The sequence below is a fragment of the Cygnus olor genome, chromosome 10, assembly GCF_009769625.2.
Source record: "Cygnus olor isolate bCygOlo1 chromosome 10, bCygOlo1.pri.v2, whole genome shotgun sequence".
Taxonomy (NCBI): domain Eukaryota; kingdom Metazoa; phylum Chordata; class Aves; order Anseriformes; family Anatidae; genus Cygnus; species Cygnus olor.
In genome coordinates this window covers 5,022,794-5,042,516 of record NC_049178.1, presented here as the reverse complement: position 1 = coordinate 5,042,516, position 19,723 = coordinate 5,022,794, and the positions used below count along the sequence as shown (strand labels likewise).

The following is a 19,723-nucleotide window of genomic DNA, read 5'->3' as shown; positions in this document are numbered from 1 at the left end:
AAGTTCCAGAGAGATACGGGTTGCACCTGTGGTAGCAGAGAGTAGTTGGCTCTACAGCTACTGATGGTTCATGACCTTATGTGCTCAGGGAGTATTCACTTTTGCAGCTATTCACACAGGTTTTGAAAGGAGAATCACCTCAAAGGATTTGCATGCCTATGGGAACTTTAGCATTCTGGACCATTAGAAAGAACTGGAGGCCTAGCCCACCAGAACACCTCTCTATGAACAACAGCACGAAAAGCAGTTGAAAATTGGGCTATTCAAGCCACAATATTTCCCAGGTTTCCAGTAACAAAGGTAAGGTTTCCACATGCCCTTTGCAGAGCTGCCAGCAGGAGGTTCTTTGGCTCAGATCACCAGAATTACACAGGTGCTCAATCTCTACTGGAATCAACAGTAATTAGGAATCTACTTACCTTAGTGGATCTAAATCTTAGCAGTCCAGTAGTAGCAAAACTCATCTGGCTGCTTACTTTGCAATGATCCGTGTTTAAAATACATGGCACTAGTAAGTCTCAGCTTTGCTCTGCATGAGAAACAATGTTTGGTGTGAGTTCATAGCAGATTTGATCTACAAAGCCACCAAGACAATCTACCTTAGGAACCATCCGCTCCTCAGTTCCCACCCAAACAGGGGAGCTCAGCAGGAACTTTGGAGAACGGGGAGCGAATGTTCGAGTAACTCGGCTCAGGAGCATGTCCCCCAACATCCCACACCTCGTTACATTTTCCAGGCTTGCTTGGGAAAAAAAATAAAATGTGTTTTTCAGAAGGAAAAAACAAGACATTTTCCAGGAGGCAAGAAAGTAATGGGGCTAATTCTGTGAGCTGGTTAAGTATTTTGATCTCAGCGTTAGGTCTTCTTGCATTCCCTGATATACACTTCCAGAGCTAATTGTTAATCTGCTCAGCACTCTATTGCAAGACCTGACTGCATGAAGTGTTTTGCATACAAATACTATTTGCAGCCTCTTTTTCCGTCTCCTATTTATGTGTAGCAAGGTAGAAGAGCTATATTTCAGCATACGCATTTAAGCACAGACATGAATTCCAAACAGCTATTTCTTCAGAGGTTTTCATAAAGCCAGTGGCCTTCTAGGAAATCACAGGCCAGTTTGCACTTAGTGATTCTGCTTCCACCTACAGAAAAAGCAGTAAGTAGATAGCACGTGTTGTTTCAAGTCTGTTTTGGATGGTCTCAGATGTGATTCTACAGTTAAAGTTATCTGATGATGAAGAGCCTGGAACAGATACCTTCCTTAGCTCTTCTCCCTAACTAATTTGTAAGAGGTGAGCTGAAGTTTCCCCTCTGCCCAGGGAATCTGGCAGTGACACACCATCCTTCTGCATGGCTCTTAACACAGGACAGAGCAGATTGATGGAGAAAATTTCCTGAGACCAGAATTGTAATAAGGGACTTTGTCAACAGGCTGTGTCTCACTTACACCTACAGCAATTAAAAGAGCTTGTTCCAAACTACATCATTCCATATTTTCATGGGAGGAGTCTCTTTCCCTTATTACCCCAATTCATCCCAGACTTTGCAGAGTTCAACTCAAACAACATAGCTTTTTGTAATGTAACCAACATTTACTCCAGTGCATTTTTGCATTGTAGTCACTCTGGGGATCCTAGATTTTGTGATGGTTTCCACCAAACCCCTTTACCACAACAATACATCAGCCAGGTGCACCCCACTCCGTAAGAAAGGCAGAGAAGGTGCTACTTGGCTGGGGAAAGAAATATAGAAGAAATGAACCTCAGCAAAAGATTTCCTGTCTCGTTTTGAAAATGAGCAGCTGAAATAAGGGCCGTATATATTCCTGTTCCCTCCTCATCCCCTGCTCTTATTTCTCTACGCAGGTTGCTCACCTCCAGTTGCTAAGCAACATGCTGTCTCACTGCTCTAAATCCTAGTCCACAGCAAAAAAAAAGAAAAAGAAAAAAATACTGCAGGGGCAAAATTATGCTGACAAGTAGGGAGCACAAACTTTTTCCTCTCCTCTCTCCCTTTCACACTGCATTAAATCTCATCTCACTGTTCTGCACTAAGGCAAGCAGCACAACCCGTGGCCACCCGGAGCCCACTCTTAAATAAAAACAGGGGGCCGGGGGGGAGCAGAAGGAAGGAGATCAGTTCATGAACCCTATTTAATGCTGAAAAGTATTGAAATTTCTTCTGAATAAATAATGACTTCCAAAGGATAATTGCTGGTATGAATGTTTAAATTCTGCATGTGCCACAGTAATCTAGGACAGGTTACAGGCACAGAATATTATGTATTCTGCACCAATGTAATGTCCCTCTTCTGTACTTTTCTTCTTATTAAAGGCTTTACAGTTTGACCATCAAGCTTTACTCCTCCATGCTGTCATTTACTTCTAATGGAAGGTCTTAATGCTGCCTGAACTCCTTTTTCTCTCCTGTTATCCACCCAAACAGGCTATGAACATTTTAAGGAAATAATAAAAATAAAATTCATTTAAGCTATTCAGTTAATTTGAAAAGTTAACATTTTTACATGCTACTCCATTCCTATGCAATCTGATTATTTGAGCGGAATCTCACAGAACTAAATTTTGAAAAAAATTAAGCTTACTTTACATGTGGAGATATGTTTGCATAGAGTAAAAAAAACCCATATACCTGTGTAAGATCAACTGCAGTGCTCTGCTTTCCTTTATTAATACTCATTCCCAGCCTTTTTGGTCTGTAGCTTATTTTCAGTGCTCAACATTTCCCTGCGAACTACCATGGTGTCAAGCTTTCATTAAATATACCATTAAGTGTGAGATAGTACTGTACTTTAGTACCTGCCTTGGTTTACAGGAGTGCTGCATCCAGCAGACCACTTTTCATGGCCTCTCAGCCGAACAGTGATAAAAGGATCCATGTTTGGAAATTGGCACGTGAGTCTGTTCCTGAGCTTCAGCGGGCCATCAGTAAAATAGATGGGGTACTTTGCTTCGCTACTTTCCCTATTTAAACTACACAGTATTCAGTGCAGAGAATGACTTTTGCTATTGCAACAGCTACATTTGCAGCAAATAATACATATTTGCCATCTGAACTATCAGTAAAACAATCAAACTTGGTGTAAGTTTCTGCCAAATCAAATACAAGAGTCAAAGCATTTCACCTCAGACTGAAGCCACCTGAACATACTTCTGAAATGAAGCAAAGACAAATTTAGCTAATTCAAATTGTAATTTTCTAATTGAACTGAAAGATTTTCTAAGCTTCTGAGGATTCAAGGCTGTCATTCATGTTCGAATGAGATATTGATTGAAAGAATAAAAAAGAGGGCACAGCACAGCAGTGACAGTCAATACACCAATACCCCATGGTATCACGGTCTGGATGTGTGTGATGGTACAACGATTGGACACAATTACTATTTCAGAATTCAAAACAACAGATGTGTCCTACACTGTCAGCCGTTCCCCAGGCCTGGGGTGACCATGTTATATTTTCTATCACCTTTGCCTATTCCTACAACTCACTGTAAAATCTCTCCATTCCTGGAAGCAATACAATACAAGAAAAAAATTAAAATAAAATAAAATAAAATAAAATAAAATAAAATAAAATAAAATAAAAATAAAATAAAAAGAAGAAGAAGAAGAAGGGATAGGATCTCTGTCCAGTGGACATCAACGCACACCTTCTCCATAAAATGCCAAAAATCAGCAGAGACATGTGAGTCCCTGCACCTATTTACTTTGCCTCACAGATTCTTCTTTGGTGTGAAGTTCCTCAAAAATAAGACCCAAGTCCAGGCATCTAATCCCACTCTGGACATGCACTAGCTGCCATGCAAATCTTAAACAGATTTACAGTTCCAAGTTTTATTAGCTTGCAAGTCTATTAGCTTGCTCCAGATGACTTCAGTAAGTCTATTCACAATCACTCCCCCATGACAGGACAGCTCTATATCCTGTCACATGGTGGCATCCTCATATCAAAAAAGAGTAATTAACACCTTGTATCGATTCACAGAATTAAAAAAATGCACAACAGTGACTGAATCATAACAGATACTTGATTTCCTGTACAATACAAACAATGAGGAAAACAGGAATAGAGAAAGATTTAGGGTGCTTTGCCCACAGCCATAGAAATAATATATGTTATTTCCAGTTCTAGCAGTCTCAGCTTGCAGGCCCAGAGAAACATTTAGCTGTATAGCAGTCATTGTTCTTCAATACAGCACTATTCTGTTTCACCTACACATTCAATGACAGCATAACACAAATCGTGCCTGAGAGGACAGAAATAAGCATTCAGTTCTGACAGTGTAGTGGTTGAAATTGATGTGTTTGCAGGGGAAAAAAAAAAGCATTTTCACAGCCAGTCTTTCAAAATAATAGTGCAATCCATTGTGCACTCCTGATAGGATGCTCTTTAAAAGTGCTGAAAGAACTCAGGGTAGAAACAAGACCTTTAGAGCTAGTTTAAGGTGATTAGAGGATTAATAGGTTTAGTCTGAAAGAACTGAAGTTCAAGAAGAAGATTTTGAGAGGGTGAAAGTGTATCTTACAGCTATCCCCCACATGAGCACAATAAATATATATAGAGAGAGATCTTTCTGAACTACTCTATATAAATTCAAGAAACCTGTTTACCACACAGACCTCTCGGTAGCAATGAAAACAACTTAGAAGGGAAAACTGCGTACTGCTGAATTTCTTTGGTAAAGCCATTTCTTTAGCATCTGACCTCTACAAGACTTTTCTATAAAGGTACATCTTCTGTAGAAACCACATCAGAAATAAATTACCCAAATGGAGACAGGCAGGTCTACTGCCATCATAAGACAGTAATTTCATGGACCAAAAATGTCAACCCAGAAGGTGTCTTCTATCTCACTTTCCACACCAAAAAAACATTGAAGGAAGGCACCTGTACTTTTGCAGGAAATCACATTCTCTCTACTTATTTCTATGGTAAAGTCCATTCTAACCATATCTTGATTAGCAAAGCATCTAATGTGTTCAAAATCACAGAATCACAGAATCACGGAATATTAAGGATTGGAAAATCTGCAATATTTGATCTGAGCCACCTGTCCTAACAATCAAAAGTAGCTGGGTACAAGCCTGTAAGCCAAAAAGAAGAGAATTAGTACCAACAAAACCTTTCAAGCACCATGCCTGCATTTTCACTTCTGCAAACAGCAGCAGAGGACACAGCACAAAGTCTTCGGCACGGAGCAGGAAAAACCGATATGCAGGGACACGAGGAGGTGTGCAGCAGCAGCTGTCCCTCTCAGGAACAAATGTTTCTGTTGATAATGGCACTTGCAAGCAGTACCAGAAGACTGTGGAGGAAAAAATGGAAGAAGTATCCAAAAAAAAAAAAAAAAAAGCTTTCTTGCCTGTGACTGTGTCTCTGAAGGGCACCTGTGATGCAGAGCTGGGCAATGCTCGTTCCTTAAGTGCATTGATGGGTAAGACTAGGATTGCCAGGATCTGCAAGTTTAAGCCTTTAATAAGCTAAGTTAATTATTATTCTCATTTTACTGCAGCTGCAGTAGTCATATATTTGAATTCTCTTTACATTGCTGAGAAACTAAAGGCTAACGGTCCTTAAATGCATGTCTATAACCTTATTTACTTCACATAATCAGGAAAATCATCTGCCAGTCTCTGCATTCTGTATACCCACCCAGTTATCCCATTAACTTGAACAAAACTGTGAGAACATTAACTTTAGGGAGGCTCTGCATAATCTTTATCTTATTCCATTATAATGATGCACCCATTAATGGATCTACTGCATTACACAGGAACAGAATACCCATCTGTGTGTGTGTGCACAAAACACATGGTCTGCTATGGCCTGACAAGCTGTTTTGTAATGAATGCAGACAAAGCAAAAATTTCACCATAAATTTCGCTAGCAAATGAATGCTCAGGTATCTGAGGAATAACAGGGCAGCTGGAAATGCTCTAAAAATAATTAAGGCTTGTAAGGCTGGCCAAGGCAATTAGCAGCCAAAACGCTCGCTGGCTGCTGAGATACGAGCCTGCAGTTTCTAAGACCCTGTTGTAACTTGGGCTGGCTGTGTGTCTGAGACAGCAGGCTCTGCTGCTGGAACTGAGCAGGACAATGAAGAATCATCATGGTTCCACCACACTGTGAGATTCCACCACAGGCAGCATTAGCACCCACCCTTCTTTCCTTTCTCATACTCTCATTTTACTGTAAGGAAAGGAAAAAAGTATGTAGAGCTGCTAAGCAGCTTCTCAGCACGTGCACATCTCCCTTGGCCTGTAACCCGACATACTGACTCAGGCACAAAGACAATAAATACACAACAACAACAACAACAAAAAACCTTTGGAACTAAATTTGGTAAAAAACAACACCAGCTCCAAGCATTAATCTGTTCTCCTCTGAAGAAGGTGTTCTAAGTTGGAGATTTCCGTGTCCCAACAAGACATGTCACAGCCCAGCCAAGGCTCGGCAACAACGGTGTAGTACCGAACGGGCAAGGGCTGCCCTTTCATCCACTGATGACACTTTGGGTAATAACATCTGTTAATAAATGATGGCATTTTCTATCAAGGGTGTCAAAAAAAGGTCAGTTCCTTCACTGCAACTTGCACATATGAGGGCAGGCTGAACCCTTAAGCAACACTAAAATCCTGCTACTTCTAGACAGCTCGCACCGAGTGCGGCCCCGCTCTGCCAGGTGCTGGGTGGGGGCAGGTTGAGGTGCCCAGCCTCGCAGGTCTGAAACCCACAGCAAGATGGAGGCCGTAGGAGCACCCAGCCACAAGGAGTCAGTCACAAACCAGATGATTTTGACGGCCTTTTCTTCTTCCTTTAATTGTTTTCTCAGTAAATAAACATTTGTATCTCTTATTTCCAGAGTAGGTCCAGATGATCTATGTATGTATCAAGGTCACGGAAACTGCTCCTTAAGACAGCTTGTTGTAGCAGTCTCTTCTTACATAAAGTATTGTTGATTTCTGTTTGTTTGACTGATCTGAAAATCATCCAGATGACTAATTCCTAGCCTAAAGTTTGTGGTCTGCGTGTTTATTTTGTCTCCTCGTTTCCTATGAGTTGTTTGGCTTGTCATTTAAAACACCACTGTATTAGTCTTGTTCTCTCGGTGGAATGCTGCTTTCCAAACAGCAACTGGAAATATTCAGAAGTACCTTTTTAGGACTATTATTCATACTAAGTTTAAACAAACATAACTGATCATGAGTACCAAGCGTGTCTCAATATGCAGATCAGAGAACTGTAGAACAGAAATTGAACTCAACCTTGTCATGCACATATTTTTATAAGTTTTTATATTTTAATTGATTGATTTATGTTTCTATATTGATTAATTTGTCAAAAAATACCACAAACACCTCTTCTGATGCCTTCCATATTCTTTTTTGAGCTCCACAGTAGTTTTTTCTCAGCTCATCCTCATTCATCAATCAGCTAGTAATTTCAGTCTCTTGCTTTGAATCTCTCTGATGAGGTTCTGTTGAGAAATTATGATTTTGTACCTACAACGCGTTAAATAATAAAGTCTAAGGTTTTATGTATACATATGTATATATGTATACTTAGCAAGAAGAAAACCAAGAGCTTGCTAAAGCAGAATAAAATGCTCGAGTGTAGGTATGCACTGATTTGCATTTCCCTTCATGCACTTCTGCTGGTAAATTTATTGGTACTGCAGGTCTGCTGACACTCACCATAATTTATGTCAAAGCTGTTCAGCTATCACAGCTAGCCATAGCTATTTCCCAAGGGCATTAACAAAGCCTTTGCTTTCCTCTTTCGACCCAGCCCTCGGAGCAGATATCTAAACACAGCAGGTAGGAAGCAGCAATGAGCTCTTCAGGGTCAGTGATGGACTGGGACTGGCTTACACCATCTCTGACTTTTCAGAGTTAAGTCCAGGGTCCAGACACCACTGTTAACACTGGCCTTGAGAGCAACACCCAGGAAAATTATCCCCTCCACCCTGCATGAGAAACAGGGCAGTCCTTACTCAGCTTTGCCAAAAGCAAATGGTTTCCTTTTTTCTCACTGCTGAACCCTTCCAGAAATCCATGAGGATAACTACATATTAGGAAACTAAAACGAGGGGATAACAAGCAAACATTAAGCAAACTAACTATTTAGGACTGTTGTATACATTGTCAAGTTCATCGAGGAGCTAAAACATTTAGAGTTGAAGAAGCAACACATTTAAAAGGATTGCTTCTTTATACACAGTGGCATTACGAAGTACAAGCAGTGTGCTGAGCGTGGGCATTCTCTAGGAAACTGAAAATCATAGGCAGAAATTTTTTTGACCATGTCCTGGTTTGAGCCTTTCAGGACAGCAAGAGAAGGGCTACAGTTCTACACCAGCTCAACTAGACATGAAGAAAGTGGCATGTGCCACTTTGAAGGGAGACTGAGAAGGAGGGCTGGGAATTCAGCAAACACTGAGCAGCAGCATGGCAGCTTCAGGACGGGGACACTTGACAGCACTTCATTTCTTCTGACCTGTTTGTTCTGCCCTCCTCTGTCAACGACACTTACCGAGGCACACAAAAAGGGAAAAAAACGCAAGCAAACTGCCTTTTCCATTCCAAAAAGACATCATGTTGGTACGATGGCAGCTGCAGTAACAGGTGAAAATGAGCTCTATTTGCTGCATTAAAGCTCTAATTCAACTTGGCAGAAAATCACTTGCAAATCAAGCAAATGTGACACAAGCATTTTCCCCTGTGTTTGGCCATGTCCAGAAAATTCAGCCACAGCTGGTTTGTTTGCCACACACTACTCTCATACAGTATCAGTGAAAAAATAAAAACACATATTCCTTTGCTACACAACACTAGCTTCCCCTTAGGACTTGCTTGTATTTTTCTTCTATTCAGGCTCAGCCTTACCCAGTAATACAAATAATCCCGATCAGTATCTTCGCTACAAAATCTGCAGTCGCTGCATGATTTTCCCATCCAACACAACCTCTATGTTCTTTACAGTCTCAATTATTTCATTTCAAGCAGTGCTCAGCTGCAAAGACTTGATTTTTGCATGACCTATGTGTGTAGTACACTGCGAAAGGCTGCCACTAGCACTGTCCTCAGCTTATGTTTAAGAAATGATTTTTGAAGTGAGGGCTTACAAAGGATTCTAACAGCTTCTCAGGTTTTAGGAAAATCTCTGACACCTGAGAAAGTCAAACGCTGATATATACCTTACGTTCAAACCAGCTGATGTCCCCAAAATGACATGCCAGATGCAAGCTGTAGTGAGATGATTTTAAAAGCTAGGAGAAATTTGTTCATGTGTTGGTTTTACATCTATTTACATTTAAAACATACTTATTTTAAATATCAAGCCTTATCGGGATTCTTCTGGTTTGTGTGTCACCTTGTGTTTGAACTCCCTTCTGTACCACTCTTGCTTAGCTCAGTGCTGGAAGCTGACCTTTTACTGCAATGAGAAACAAGGCCTTGGGCAGGGGAAGTACAAAATAAATGGACCAAAGTAAAATCTGATGGATTGCTTGAGTTATAACATCAAACTGCTAATGCAAACTTTATTCCTCATAAATCATTTCACTTCCCTAAACTTCTATGCAAAATAGTCTTTACATGTTCACAGCATTATATTTATTGATAATTTACACTCTAAAATTAAAATTCCAACATGACTCTTCTAAAGGATGTTTTAATCCTTTCAGAGAAACTGTGAAAGTGTTAAATTCTTTTTTCAAATGTTCTCCTTCCATGACCCTAGGAAAACAACCCAGAGCTACATGTCGCTGCTGTGTGTACATTGGGGCTGAGCCATGAAGCAGCCACTTCAAAGTGGGTACTGTTGAATGCTGGTAGTTGGGCAGTTCCTCTCAAAAAGAGAACAACTGATTTTACCAGTGGATTCGTTTCTGAACCTTGAATAAAAGTCATCATGGTCATAAACTTCTGCCAATGCTAGCTCCCAAAAATTACAGTAGTATGCCAGACAGCATTGATCAGATGGTTTAGGCTTTACTTTATTCCTCTGAGATGTCGTTTCACAAATGTAGTGGTACAGGTTCAACCTGGCAGGAATGCATGATGAGAAGACTGCATGACAGTACTCAAATAGGACAGCTGACTCTTTCATACACTGATCCTAAGGCTGTGGAGAGCAGGGGTAAGTCTTGCTGCTGCAAGTTTTATCAGCCAACTCCCTCTCCAATTCAGTAGTCCATGAGTACGTACCGAAAGAAGCAGAAACACAGTCTTATTTGGAGAAGCACTAAGTTAGTCACTGTCTTTTATACTTTGCTAAATTGGGCAGAAGGAGAGAGGGAAACATGCCACTGGTATGCAAAGCATACGAAGTAGTTCCCTACTGGCAATTCAGCAAGCTCTAGGATTTCAAGGGGAAATTTTCAGGTCAGATCCTGAAAAAACAATTTTAAAAGGGCTAAAAACGAAGCATCAAAAGTGTTCTATGAACAGGAATCTCCAGAAAGTACAGCTTTCCAGATGACTCTTCCCTCAACTCCCTTTGTAGATTTTCTCAGAAATGAACTTTGAGTTTCCTTACAGCATCACAACAGTTCCCTTCACAGCCAGCAGGATCTCTCAGCTGGGAACCTTCAAGTTCAAGCAGCAGCTCTGTAATAGATCAAGTGTGGCAAGACTGGATTTTCTTGATCTCAAGAGAGACACTTTAATAATGAAACACGTTTCATGCATGTAACAATTTCATCATTAATACAATTAATTGCTCAGTGTTATCCCCACTGATCAGGCTCCTGGCTCAAAGACTTCTGTTTTCTGAGCACGAAACGGTATTTTCCTCTAATGCCTTAGGGACATTTGTTCTCACAGATCAAATTCTTATTCTGAACAGCTTTGGTTGATTCATCTTGCTCCTGTGATATCAAAATGTTTGGGAGCTGGTATAAGCAGCTACTTGCAGTGGGATTTTTCCCGGTAGCACAACTGGGAAAACAGGCGCTGTCCTTTCAGGAGTTTCAGAGTGCCAACCCACCACACAGCCATTCCTCCCTCATCCTTCCAGAGGAGCCATTGCAGCCATCTCTGGTGCCATCCCCCTGTGCACTGGCGTAACACCAGCTTTCTGTCAGGCCTCTGTCTTTTTATATACACCAGGCTCCTACAGCCTGCTGGCTGTGCTAGCCGTCAAACTAAGGAGCAGTGCAACACTTTATGAACTGCAGAAGATAACTGCAGCATCCTAGATATTCTTCCACTAAATTTACTCTAAACAATGAAGACAGTAATGGTTTCATTAACCTAATCTTCCCCTGATGCCTAAATTATATTTTTGGCAGACCATGCTTACTTTACTTACTCAATTGACCCCTCTTTCTAGCACAGACAGACAGCATCTTGTTTGCCACCATGTTATCAGCTCTTGGTATGAATACTGGCAAAAGAGGGGAAGCAACTGTTGAACTGCAGGGAAGAGAACTTCTAATTAAGCGGTCAAAACACCAGGGCAGAATCAGACAAAAATTGTGCTCATTTTTTTCTGGGTTACTAGGCAAATGTATATATATATATATGTATATATATATATATATAATTATATAAAATTATATTTGGATTAGCTTCTCTCCCTCTCCTTCTCTTTCTCTCCATACAAAGAAGCACATGCATAAAACTGAGGAATGCTTTCATGTAGACACAGATTGGAACATCCACTCAAAAGTTTTAGGGGATTGAACTGACACAGCAAACAAGACAAAAAATTGCTCAGCAATCAACTGTGAGAAATAACCACTTAGCTGACTGCTAGCTTACAAATACAAATCAATAAAGTGCAAAGCAACTAATTTACAGCAACCTGGAAATATTAGCTGGTGCCAGAGCTCAGCTAAAAATAACAATAATAAATAAATTGAAACAAACAAACAAAAAATTATTCTCAGATGATGCACATCGTATAAGTTTTTCTAGATGCTGGAAAACCAAAGTACAACGTTCACCTGTAACTACATAAATAAAGATTTGGACTGTTTTATACACAGTGATTAATCAAAATCTGATTGGTAATATGTGACATTATGGGCTGCAGAGAGCCCATAATGATGATACGATAAAGCTGTTAAATCCATGATGATTTAAGGATTTAAGGGAGGAGCAAGGATTTAAGGGAGAGGAAATATAGACACATTGATATTATTATTATCATTATTATTATTGTCATTATTGTCATTATTGTCATTATTATTGTCATTATTATTATTATTATTTTAGTCCAATAGGGTTGGGATAAAGAAAAAGACCTGTTAGACCTGTCAGAGCAGATCCAGAGCAGGGCTAGGAAGACGATCAGAGGGCTGGAGCACCTTTGCTACGAAGAAAGGCTGAGAGAGCTGGGGCTGTTCAGCCTGGAGAAGAGAAGGCTCCAGGGAGACCTCATTGCAGCCTTTCAGTACTTAAAGGGGACGTATAAAAAGATGGAGGGCAACTTTTTACATGGGCAGTGAAAAGGGGAATGGTTTTAAACTAAAAGAGAGTAGTTTTAGAGTAGATATAAGGAAGTAATTATTTAGCCGGAGGGGATGAGGCACTGGAACAGGTTGCCCAGAGAAGCTGTGGATGCCCCAATCCAAACCCTTCCAGCCCAAACCATTCTGTGATTCTATGATAAAGGCTCATTTTGTACACCGTAAGTCTTCTTTAAGGCTGGAATAGAAGAAGCAGTCTTCAAAGCTAAATGCAAATTGAGAATGTTTGTTGAACCTTGCAACAGCCAAAACAATTAACTTTCTTCTTATTAAAATAAAAAATATAATAATAATAATAATAATAATAATAATAATAATAACAACAACAACAACAACAACAACAACAACCTCTTTTCCTGCTAAAAAGGTAAGATGCTACTAAATTAGGGTTGGTTTTATTTGCTGGTCTGTGCTAGGTCTCCAAACAAAAGACAATCAACTTCCCATGAACTAACAAAGAAAGTCTTTCCTCTACCATGTTTCTAAAACCAGTAGAAAAAAAAATCTTATTTAAATGAATTCTCTGAGAACTAGTGCAGAAAGCCTAAAGGGCTGAAGTGTTCTACAACGTGTCTCTTTTTGCGGTTCAGTCGTAGGCATGCTGTACAAGTTCAACAACTTTTTCTTCTCCTTGTGCTATTGAACGGAGGGATTCTTTCAATCTACAACTTTTACATACTCTTCCAATTTCCACATCATGTCTCCGACTCTATTTATCTTTTTGCTGTATAGCTTTGGACTCTGACAAGTCTTGGCATATGTAATAAATTAATTCCTGTAATATTGGAAATTTTCCTGAAGCATTTACGTCCAAAGGTCTTCAGATGTCTGCCGGTATCTTTTGTAAATTCTTAGCTTTTTATGGTAGAATTACATGTGAGCTACTGTCAGGGAACAGCAAAGTTGAGCTTGCCTTTCAATTGTAGATTTTCAATAACCAGGGCCTATTTAGCCACTGAAATGTCTTGCCAATTGCATACTTTACTTTTGAGTTTCTGCTTCTGCCAAGATATGTCAATTGGCTATCCCCCAGTGTTGCTTTACCTTGTAAAGTATTGCTACCATGGAGAATTTTGAGCTCTGAAGAGTTTTTTTCCCCTCCAAGTTATTATACCTTTCGTCATTTTTCAAGTGCTAATTAATAGCGTTGCTCACTGCACATGTGTTTTGTAAGCTGTGACAGAATGAGCTAGCTTGTCCTAAAAACCTGCCTCCTAGCAATCCTCAGCTGAGGCATGCAAAGTATGGATTGGATATGCCCACGCTCTTCATCTGATGAAGTCAGCATCAATTACATGACAGGAGAGGTGAGAGAGTGCATCTGGTGTTTCACACCAGTGTCTATGTTAACATAAATACAGACTGAATGCGTGCTTTATCTGTGAAAGCTGACCCTTGTCGGCATTCCCAAAGATATCAAAAATATCCCAGAATTAATTACAGCAGCTATTGTTAAAACTTCTTAATGTCTACAAAGTTCATAACAAGATCCTTTTGCCATTCAAAAATGTTTTGAATATACTTCTCAAACAGAAAAAAAAATAATAGTAAAAGGTCTACAGACATCCTGGACTGAACTCCAGCCTGTTTTTTTCCCTTAGCTTCACCTTACTGACTCTTTTCTCCTCCCCACATTCTCTCTCCCCCAAACAAAGACTTCCATATCATCTGTTACCATATTTTGACATTTTTCATGGCATACAGAATTTCTTTTTTGACCAAAAAAAAAAAAATGGCAGGAGACCACAAAATGTCATCCAGTCATAACTATCCAATTGAACACAAAAGCAAGAAATTTATTATACTACTTTCAATTACCCAAAGAATTAAACAGCAGCTAACAATTTGTCAGACTAAATGATCGTCATATGATGATCACTTTATGGCACATACCTCACTGCATTAAATTCCCGTTCCCCAAACCACATTCATTTATCATTTGTCTTCACCTGGAAATCCATCAATTTACTTTCCTACATGAATACTTATTCCAGAAGTAGGTTTGCTTATAGCCCATTTTTATATATACTATTTCCAAATTACAAGAAATTTAACTCAGGAATGACTTTTTTTTTTCTCATCATAAGCTTTCACTCCAGAGGTTATGCAGGTGTGTGCTGGTCATCATCTCTGACCAAAAATTCATGAAAACAGGCTAAGAAAGTAGAAGAGAGATCTGGTTTCTTGATTAAGGTACAAAGCAGAGTTCAGGAAACCTGATGTCTATTCTTTTTTCTGCCACAGACATCCTCCTATGAGACCTACAGCTGATAGCTCTCTCTGCTCCATCAACTTGTACACATCCATGTCTGTACAAACCGTTATCACAGTTACAACAGCAAAAGTACACTTATATATACCTACAGCAATAAGAAACCTAATCTACTCTGACTGTAAAGCAAAAGCACGCTATAATCTATATATATTTTTAAAAGAGCTATTATTGAAGCATTTCAATAAAACCAAAAATTGTTTTGCTTTGATATGGAATGCATGTGTCACCACACCATCTGTTTTGACAAAAAATATATGTATTACATTAATAAAATTATAAATTGACACATTATTATTTTCCCCTAGCTAAACGAGCTATGGAGAGATGCAGTAGTACTGATTCAGTGCCCACTCTTGGGTACACCAGAGAAGGAAACCCCTTTGAGCATACTAGTAGTGCACATAAATATATACTGCTTGGCTCCAAATAGGAACAAAAAGGCAATTCATCTAAAAGGAACCCTTGTCATGCACTATATCACTACTGAAAATGCATGCTGAGTGTCCCTTGCAAAATGAGAAAGTTCACCTACCTTGTCGGTGAACTATCTACTGCCTGGCAGGTCTACAGTGTTACTGGAAAAAGAAGCAGCCAAACCAGTAGTATTTCAGGATGGATACTACTCACAAACTGCACTTTGCAGTATTTACATTTGAGAATTCAACTGACATTGTTCCTGTGGTGCGTGACAAGAGGAGGCTTAAGGCTCGTATGGCTTAGCTAAAGAAGCTGGATGAGATTTGGTCAGTGATGACTTCATGCTGATCCTGAGGTATTGCAGAGACATAACAAATAGACTGACTGGCACTGATGTATCTTGCCGCAGTCCACCCCTACAGAGCTAATAGTAGATTATTTCTTTATTAGATTGGATATCTGTGGAGAAGAAATTGTTGCCTGTCCTGTTTGCCAGCGACAGACAACCACCCCTGTATGAGCTTGAAATTAACATATCAATGGAGAGCAGACTAATTCATAATCTTGGGTTTTAGCTGTGAAAGGGAGGTTGATCTCAGTGGAGCAGGTTAGAAGGTGTTGCTCTGCAGGGATTAACGTTACTCGATGCTATCAGACTGCAGCCACTATGGGCAGCAGATCTTCACATGCTCCTGGACTCGCCAGTGGTAGTTCAAAACCAGAAAAAGTCAGGACAACTGCATTCTGTTCACTGGTCTACCACCTACACAGGCCACACTAATCCGTTTCCACTTCGTTTTCCCTGTCTGTCACAGAAGAATCATTCCTAGGCACTGATGAACAGTAAAATTTAATTAATATTTGTAAACTGCTGCCTTGTAATCATATGGAATTAAACAGAGAAAGAGCTAATGTTGAGGAGTACATACAATTCAAAACAAAGCCAAATGTAAAATGTAGGGCATGTAGACATGAATTTCATTTTCCGCTTATGCATGGCAACTTTGAAAGTACATTTTTAGTCTGCCATTTATGTAGAGGGGTACACGGACCATGCAGCTTTAAATAAACGAGTTTCTAAAATAGGTGTATGTGAGACTAACTGGCACATTATCAAAGAGATAATACAGTGGTCCTCTCTTACTCTCGTACCACTTTATTTTCCTTTCCCCCAGCCTGCACTGGTATATCCATCTCAGCAGCTCGAATACCTTTGCTTATGTCCACCCCATTGCAGAGGACTCGGTGCGCCAGACAGACTCGGCTGATCCTACTGAGCTCATGTGAGAAGCACGCAGTGCCAAGGCAGCACTCCCAGGCTGCGAGCACGAGCGTGTCAGCTCCATATAAACTGCAAAATCAAAGGAACCAAATGTGGAATGTAAGCTGCTAACTGCTGCTTAGCAACACTGCACTGATGTCACACACATCGTGACCTTAGCAGCACAGTCAACACCGCTCACACAGGTATCTTCAAACAGATCACCTGATATGGCAGAAAACAACAAAAAAAAATAACCATTTTATGCCAGCTCAAACATGCATAGCAGATGTTGTAATGCCACTTACGGGCAAAGAGCTTCCTAATAAGCTCTAAGAATACATATGGTAACTAAAGGAATAATCTTCTTAAATTAATAAATTCTGACCTCAAAGAAAGAAACAGCAGCTGGAGTGTAATAATTAGGCCGTGACTCAATCAGATTTGCATGGCAGATACTAGAATTCTATTGAGAAGCAAACTTGGGCAAGGTAGACTACAAACTGTTTACCTCCTTATGCATTGAGTCCACTTTTTTCTATTTCTTACACAACATTCATTTCTCATATTCTAGAATTTTAACCTTTAAGTCTATTTATGGACATATTAAATTACAGGGTGCAAATATTATTTTTTTTTCCAAGAGAATTTCATAGCCAATTTCCTTCATTAAAAACCAATACTCAAACAACAGTTATGTTTCTAGTAAGACCAAAAAAAAATTTTTTTAAATCATATCCTATATTCTACAGAGATATAAAATACATATTTCATCTTCATGGAGTTGGTATATTTAAGAATCAAAGAGGAGCTATTCCAACAGGTCACATTAGACTGTTGATTTTGAATTCATTCCAGCATTATATAAAACAAACGGGAAGATTCTGCATAACTAATACAGACATTTATCTCAATGCCTGTGGTGTTCAGCCTATTTTCTCCATTTAGGAATTAAAGAAGTCCCATTTAAAAAAGCATGATCCATGTGTAAGACTGAAGGTTTTTAAGGTTGCTATCAGCTGTTTTCAAAATTAATCTGCAATTAATTAAAAAGGTTTTGCTGTACCATGTTGTAAATTACAAAAGAAAATAGATTTCTCATGGAAACACAGCCTGAGTTAAATGAAGAAGATTTCTGTAATTTTCAGATGATAGTCAGAATTAAAACTGTAAGCTTTCTACTTAACAGCAAAAATCGTTTATTTTAAGATCAAAGCAAACTTACATTTTGTCCTTTTTCATTTTAACTGAAAATAACATTTCATTCAATGTCAACTTCTTATTTGGTGTGAAAAAGAAAAGAGAGGGTCAGATTTCATCCTTTATTCCAGACCTTCAAAGTGTGGAAAACACTCAATAAGGAACTAAAAAATTCTGCTGAAGGAACCCACCAAACAAGTGTTCTTGTCCTTAAGCTAAGGCAACTACAGGATGTGGCTGAACAGGTCTTAACACAACAGTCAGTTAACAATAGTCAGCAATATGAATTGGTCTCAACCCCTGGGTTTTCTAAGCCAAAACTTTCTTCTCTGTATTCTTCGGAAATGTACACCAAAAATTTGAAAATGTGTCTTCTTCCTACCAACCTACTCATACTTCAACACACAAAAAAGTTCCTGGTCTCCTGAACAATTAAAAACTAAGCTAAAGCCATTGGCCCAAACTAATTTTAAGCTTCATTCTAGTCATCCGCAGCCAAAAACCTACAGCCAAAACCATGATCTTCCATCCCTCTTTTTACAAGTCCTAATGCTTACTCAGACATTAGCATACCTGGCTGTAGGTATGGAAATTAAATGATCCCTTTTGATCTTGGATTTCTTCCTAGTTTTCAAGCCTATGCAGAATCCAATAAAGTCATTTGATAAATGTTTCTTTAAATATTGATTTTCCAAACCTTAACACTGACCCAGCACGTCTTCCATTACACACAATTTATTTATCTGAAAGCAGCAAAATAAGAATTTGTCTCCAAACAGGTCTATTGTTTAGTTGCCGTAATGTCTAAAAATGAAAAGTTGGAGCACCTGCTCCCTAGCTGGAACACAGATCTCAGCAGATATTAATGACAAAATGGCCACTTTGGGTAGTCGTAGCTTGAGTGTGCCACGTGTAAAAGGGTAGCCTCTAGATGGCAGCTTAGGAAATAAGCAGCTGTACTTGACAGTCTTACAACAGGAAAAATAGCAACTTGTTGGCTATTTCTAGCAGAATAATTACCTATGCATAATAGTTTTACTGGATTTTCATGGAGCCTACTGCCATAAAGACACATCAAAATTCACTAGTACATCCTTCAAAATGTCACATGCCACTGACACCAAAATAACTTACGTTAAATGTCAGAATTCTGGTTAGATCAAAGCATGTTAGAAAATCAACAGTCATGTGCCACAATAGAGGGTGACAGAAGCCAAAATTCCATTAGTGCCCAAGACCCTGCAACGGTAAAAAACTGATTTGATGAAACATATTCAAGTGGGCTCAGAGACAAATTACACCCTGTATTGGAGAGGAAATCCATTCCTAAGTGTCTATCAAATTGATATAAGAAGAAAAAATAAATAAAAGCACCTCTTTCCCTACCCTCTAATCTAGAGGTCATTAATGATCTGCATATATGATGCGATGTCCTCTGGTCAGACATACAGAGAGAATCCATACCAATGGTTCACCCATTCCTACTCTTCCTCTGCATGTGAAAGGAGAGCAAACCCTTCATCCATTTCTCCAGGATGCACCTTCCCAAGACAAACTGCAGAAACATTTCTTGAATCCTAAAGGCCAACCTGCTAAAGTCCTGCTGCACAAAAAGTGATGATACACACTGGTTTACATCAAGTACAATGAGTCTGCTGAATGTGCTCGATTTATAACAAAGCATTTTGTAAAAGTAAGTCTCTACAAAAGAATAATAGTAATAATAATAAAAAAAAAGATAAGCTATCAGATGCTAATTGAATTATGAGCAATAAGCACAATAGAAGAGTTGGCAAAAGGAAAAAGAAAGAGAGAAAAGGAAAGGAAAGGAAAGGAAAGGAAGGAAAGGAAAGGAAAAGGAAAGGAAAGGAAAGGAAGGAAAAGGAAAGGAAAGGAAAGGAAAAAGGAAAAGGAAAAGAAAGGAAAGGAAAGGAAAGGAAAAGGAAAGGAGGGAAAGGAAAGGGAGAGGAAAGTAACGGAGAGGACAAGTAAAGGTATTAAAGTAAAAGGAGAGGAAGGGAAAGTGAGGGAAAAAGGAAAGGAGATGTAAAGGAAAGGAAGAGGAAAGAGGAGGAA

At 39.2% G+C, this 19,723-nt stretch overlaps 1 long non-coding RNA gene across 2 annotated transcripts in view; it reads right to left on the bottom strand.

Annotated features, from left to right (window-relative positions):
- LOC121075316 overlaps positions 1-17,041 on the bottom strand; it is a 35,072-nt gene extending 18,031 nt beyond the window's left edge. The window contains exon 1 of one of the 2 annotated variants that reach the window (XR_005822895.1): positions 16,398-17,041. This is a non-coding gene — a long non-coding RNA (uncharacterized LOC121075316). Of the gene's footprint in view, positions 1-7,377; positions 7,518-16,397 lie in introns of those variants that run through there. The other variant, XR_005822896.1, reaches the window with a different exon arrangement.
- Positions 17,042-19,723: the final 2,682 nt, after the last annotated feature.